Source organism: Phocoena phocoena, chromosome 20 (genome assembly GCF_963924675.1).
Source record: "Phocoena phocoena chromosome 20, mPhoPho1.1, whole genome shotgun sequence".
NCBI lineage: Eukaryota > Metazoa > Chordata > Mammalia > Artiodactyla > Phocoenidae > Phocoena > Phocoena phocoena.
Window position 1 is genome coordinate 25856398 of NC_089238.1, and position 6428 is coordinate 25862825.

Here is a 6428-nt window from a genome sequence, read left to right on the forward strand (position 1 = left end):
GTAAAAAAAAAAAAAAAAAAAAAAAAAAAAAATACGTACTATGTACTTTTGTGTAAACACTGAAAAATCTCTAGTCATCTCTAAGAATTGACTTGCAACTGTTTTCTATAGTGCTGTCGTCTTGGGCAATGGGCAATTACATGACTTTGTGTTTGTTTCCTTTGCAGTCTTTTTTTTTTTTTTTTTTTTTCTTCCTAATAGGAAAAAAAAAAAAAGGCCACCCACGTCTGGTCCCATTCCTGTTGCAAGGAGACCTCGAGTCCCACAGGCGTTGGCGTTGCATGCTGGCTCCTCTAACCCCGTGTGCCGCGTGTGCTTGTTTTTCTCATCTCTTATTCTTTTTTAAATTCATGCTTAACTACTGTGGGAGAGAGTAACTGTAAACAGCTTTAATTAAATCATACTGATAAAAAACTATTTTCTTATACTCCACTTTATGCTTTTGGTATTGTTGATCTTTAAAAATTAAATGGTCTTTGATAATGGATCTATTTTGTATTGCCTTATTAAGACCAAATACTTCTTGTCATCCCATTCTTTATCCTCTCCTTTCATGGAATTGTTATCTTTAATTAAAACTTTTTTAAACATTGGCTTGTTTCAGTCATACTGTAAATTTTGGTTATGGTCAGTTTTGAGTGCAAATGAGATGTATAATTCTGTTATTCATCACGCGTTGAGTTTGAAGCTCGGTTGGAAGTATTTAATAGAATGTAAGTGATATTTCTGAAAATGCTTTCTTTGAAGGTGAACACTCTTTGTGTTCAGCATCACTATGTCTGGCTCTGGTAATTACAGCCATTTCTGAGATGAGATTCTTTTATAAATATATACATATAAAGTACTATTGGCTTTTAGGAATTTCTTTTATATATGTTTATGAAATACTGAAGACCAATCAGACCATTGATGGACATTTAGTGCAACTTTTGATAAAGAAAATAATGCTAAAATAAGACCAAAACTGATGTCATCACTGAAATTAACAGTTTTCAATGAGTTCGTATTTTAATTCACAACAAAAACGTGTGTTCCAAAACTGGAGGTTCATAATACTTGTGTAAACCGTGGAAGATTTTAAATGTGATGTTATTTTGACAATGTTTTAAATTTTAGAGTCACATTTTATTCTGGTCAGAATTTTTATCAAGATGTTGAGCTTCTGTTTTTTGAAACTAGTTTGTCATAACGTTGTGCATAATCACAGTATTTATTTTCTAGGACTATCGTGAATGTGTAGACTTATGTTTACTGCTAAGGGAACAATTATTTATAAAATAATATTAAATCCAGTATTAGCTGCCTATTTCAGACACTTAATACGTGCAGAGATCCATGTTACATTTACCACACTGAAGTTTTTTTTTTTTAAAGAATCACCCTCATTGTTGAAAGTAAATGTACTCTTAGGGTGCAGATATTAGTGTTTCAATAAGCATGTGATTATATTAAGGTGGTGGTAGCGGGAAGATAATCTTGATTCCATTGGGAATCTTAGGTTTTCGTAAATTTATTGGGAAAATAGTTTTTCCTGTACTGCTGACGTTTCTTTTTGGTAAACAGTATCTTTCTAAAAGAAAAGCATGAAGGAGAAATTGAGGTGTGTACATTTCCTCAAATGACCAGCATTGTATTCGTGAATACTGTGTATCTTGCAATGAACGGTGTGGAAGCTGTTCATTTTTCAACCTGAAGTAAAATACTTTCAAGAACTTTTAGTTTGCCTGCTCATTTGTTTTGTACATTTCATCTCTGTATTTGACTCCTGTCTTTTTTCTTTTCTGAGTTTAAATAGTTCCTATAAAGATTTTGTGAATATGTCAGAAACATGCCATTTAAATATTATAGTCCATCCATATCCATGAGTCATAACCTTCCTTTGCTAGTACTTGTAGAATGGGGTTTTTACAAATCCGGCCTCACTGTGGTGACATTTCTCTGGCAGTGGCGTACGTGTACCTGGCTGGTGTGGAAGCTCCTTAAAAAGTCATAATAAACTTTTCAAAATACTGGTTTTTAGAGGTGCTGATGGGTCAAAGAGGTGTCAGCACAAAACCTGAGTGGTTGTGCTTTGATGATAAAGGTAAATGCATTTTTTCCTCCATTTTTAAGGTGTCCGTGAAGGTGCCCAGTTTTTAGTGTCTTTGATTTGTTCGGAGATGTTGCACGTGGCTTGCAAATCTAGCTTTGATCTGTGGGATCCACTGGTTTTACGTGTAGTCGCCCTCCAGTCTTCACCAGTTGATCATATTATATTTTTGTCCTGTTTTGAGTGTTTTACATTTCCTTGCATTTTGAACCTCTCATTAATATTTAGGTTTAATATTTAGGTCATTTGCTTTGCCTCCAGACATTCCTGGATAAAGTCTTCACAGAGCAAAACACGTGCGGCAGGGAGAGCATTTTTAATAGCCTTTTTTCCTCTGGAGTCTTAAATCTCCTTGTGTTTTCTTTTCATTGCCTTAAGCTATGGCCTAGTGTTTGGGGGTTCTGAACTGTAGGTGGGTCACGAGAGAGTATGGCTGCTCTGAGCTGCAGGACCCTATGGCTGTGACGTGCATCCATTGCAAAGACCTCCCCGATGACTAGGACGTAGGTTTTTAAGTTGCTCTGTAGAAATCCCTAGGAATCACCATGGGTATTATTGATAAGTTTTGCTGCTATTTTTATTGTTCATGACGTATCTTCTCAACTTTAATATCCATCTAGAGTTTGAAACCAATCAGTTCCCTCAGTTATCAGACGCTGTTGATTTCTTAGTGTTTCAGTCACTAACTTGGAATGTTGTTAGGAAGTTGGTTGCTTCTCAATTAACTTTTCAGGCATTAAATGGTAAAGTATAAAAATTATTCCCAATTTTGCTGTGATAAATATTAAAATGTCAGAATTAATAATCAGAAGAGTTTATGCTTATCCATCAGTTCTTACTCTCATTAAGCTGTTTGAATTAGTGGAAAGCAACATTCTCGTAAAGTATTTTGTGAGCGGAGTATTCAATAAATGACTCTATTAAACCTGAGTAGGAAAGTTATAGTTAACAGTTGCTCTTTATCCTAATTTTCATCAGTGACATCTAGTGAAATGTGTAGAGAGAGGATGATGTAGCATTGAAGTGGGATCAAAGGTACGTGTAAGTAATTCTTTGGAAGTGGTGTCTTTACCTTGTCTCAGTTTCTAAGCCTCAAGACTCTTAACTGCCTGCAGTTTTGTCAGGACGTTTATGGGTGGAATAATGTTAAAGAATGAATTTTAATATGCTACTTGGTAGTTACCATAACTAAGAAACAAGCCAGATTTTACCCCGGAGAGTACTTGCATGACTTGAAAACCCTACATCACCCAGGAGCCTTTTTCTCGACCATCTTCTCGTGAGCTGTCTTGACTTTACACCTTAAGCAACCTTTTTTCTTCAAAGAGAATGAACTAAACGTCTGTATACATTGAATGCTGACAAAATTATTAACCAAAGGAATTGCTTATAAAGTCTGCTGATCTGTTTTATATCCAGAGTTAAATATTTACTTAAGGACAGCTTTTAGCTCATAAACCGCTAATGCGCTAATGTTTGTTTTCCTCCTGTCAGGTTGGGGTTTTTTTTTGTTTGTTTTTTCTGAGTATTTGGCCTTTATATTTTCTGCTTGAGTATGTGCCTTATTAAGTTTAAGTTTAGCCTAGTCCATAGTCTACTAGCCTGAAGGAGGTAACACTTTAGAAAGAGGCTGAACCAGAGAGATGGAGATAGATGGTGCATCCCCTTTGATGACTAAACACTTGAGGTATCTCCTGGATTTACTGAGAGACAACGTTAGCCATGTCAATAAGAACAGATGCTAACAGGGAAGTCAGGTGTTCTCTTATTTTGTGTATTTCAGCGAACGTGTTGATTGGTATTTGCACAGCATCTTAATTTTGCATTTTAATTTAAGTCCTCTTGGTTCCACACAGCCATGGCTTCTTTTCGTTGCAGCAGCTTCTACGTGTCCTGATTACAGGGAAGGTCTCCACTAAGGAAACAGTCTGGATGAATTTGTTAGGAGTGTTGTTTTATCTTAAAGATGCTGTGGTAACGAGAGATTATGAAGTAAAACAAGCTGGTCGTTACCCACCGGTAGGGTGGGTGGGGAGGGGAGAAGAAAGGGGCCCAGGAGAAGCATTCTGTAAAAGCCAGTAACTTGGTGGAATTTAGTCCTTGTCTCTTATGGATTAGTCAGCCGTACTTTTCGAAGAGAATGAGATTTTTGGTTATCAGCCACTTTCTTTGAGTTTAAACTTATCTTCAGCTTTCCGCTTGGGTTCTGTGCAATCCATCGCTGCTCCCTAAATCATTTCACATTACCTTTTATATTTGGTTGCGGCTTATCACACAGCATGTCTCTTTGTCCCTAAACATAATCTCTGAAATTTAAGATCCCCTCCCTCTGATTTTTACGTACTGAAACTTCCAGTCACTTTTTTTTTAAAGAAGTCTTTTGAAAGTCCTGTAATCCTAAAAGATCCGAAGACTTGTTACAAGTATCAGAGTCTTCACACTGTACACACTACTAAAAAGCACCGTCTTATCGCACGGTGTTAAAAGACGAGAGGATAGGTGGCAGCCAGTGTAGCTTCTGGATATGAAATGTGAGGGACTATTGAGATAAACATTTTTTTTTGAGTGGAATATACATAGATACATGTATTTAGCAGTTTGATGAACCTGTGTTTGTTTTTAATAACCTTTTATTTATTTCCTTCTTTGATTAGCATTGCCTTCTGTGCTAAGAAATGCGGACTCCTGTGAGGTGCTGGAGGCTTGAATCATCTTGAAAGCTTTGCAATCTTGTCTAGTTACCGCTGCAGAGGCAGAAAGGAATTTACCAGAAAAAGAGATTTGATACAAATGATTTATGAAATCTCGACATTTCCTGAGGTCATATCACTGGGCACCAGTTACCCTGAATGCTCTGAATGAATTGTACATCTGGAAGCTTTTTTTTTTTTTTTTTTTAAGCTACCAATGATTTCTTCAAAGATGTCAACTGTTTGCCTTAAAAATTTTATAAACTGCATTTCTGCACACATCTGCCTCCAGTGCTTACCATCGGGTTTATTATTCATAATCTGCAATTCAATAAAGGCTTTGTACTTTGATTTATCTTCATAACCTCTGGTATGAGCCTTTATGTAAGACTGGAATAGCTACTTTAAAAAGAAATTCTCTTGTAATTCTGAGGACGGCCCAATTTAGACTGGTAAGAGGTTTTCTTGTATCTGTACAGATAGCATTTCTGTGGGTTTTCATTTTTATAAATGCCAGCAGTGGAGAGGAAGATGCTCGAAGATGCTTTGTTTTTTTTTTTTTCTTTTGCCCATGTCCTAGCCAAAGATATCCTTTTGGCCTCCCCATAGCCATTGCAAGACTGTGGGGACGGACTCCCTCAAATCTAGATATTTGCAAGCACCAACCCAGTTTTACTCTTTGCTTTAACGTAAGGGGTTGCGCTTGCTGTACTAAGACATTGAGATACCATTTGTTCAGTGGAGCACATTACACAGACTCTTACAACAGAGTAATGAAAATGTTAGTTTCTCCAAGGAACAGAGAGAAGCAGGGTTAATAATCAAGTGCAACTAAAGCATGTGTTCAGAATTATGCTCACCCAGGGAGCAGAACTGGCAGTCCTACGGCATGGACCAGTGGTGCTTGCCTGGAACGCAACTGAGTGGTGGCGGGGAAAATCCTGAATAGTTTGCTACAGGATGACTACAAAGCTTGGTTCTGGGTGAAGAGTAGTAGCTCAGCAGTCTGTAGGCCACTGGCTGGTAAATCCAGACTGCCCACTCCAGTTACTGGAAATGTTCTCTTTTAAAAAGCAATAAAGTATAATCCTGTGAAATAGCACCCCAGAAATTTCTCAAAGTAAATTAGAAAATAAATTGAATATACAGGATGATTTTTGTCCAGACACCCAGACACAGTGAATTTACTTAATTTCTCAACAAATACGTGAACGTATGTTCATTGTGAAGAAATGTAATTTGTAAATAGCTACATAAAAGGAGTTAGTTACCCTTCACCCTCTTAATCCCTTCATGTTAGAGCCAGCTTCTTTAATATTTCGGGATGTATACTTTTAAGATTTAAAAAGAAATGCATTTTCACACATAGACATATCTGCACAAATATAATTTCAGAGGGGTCATTTCCCCTTTTACATAAGTGGTATCATTCTATAGTATTCTGCAAATCTCCTACCATATAGAGAGATCTTTCCGTGTCAGCGCACATACAGATCTACTTGGTTCCTTTTTATATGCTGACGTTTGCTTGCAAGTAGCTTTGGTAAATTCGCATGTCAGATACCCCAAGGCTCTTATAAGCTAATAAGCGCTTATGAAATGTCCAGTACTTTTCAGCTTGACTTGAATGGGGGTTTTATAAAGTGTTG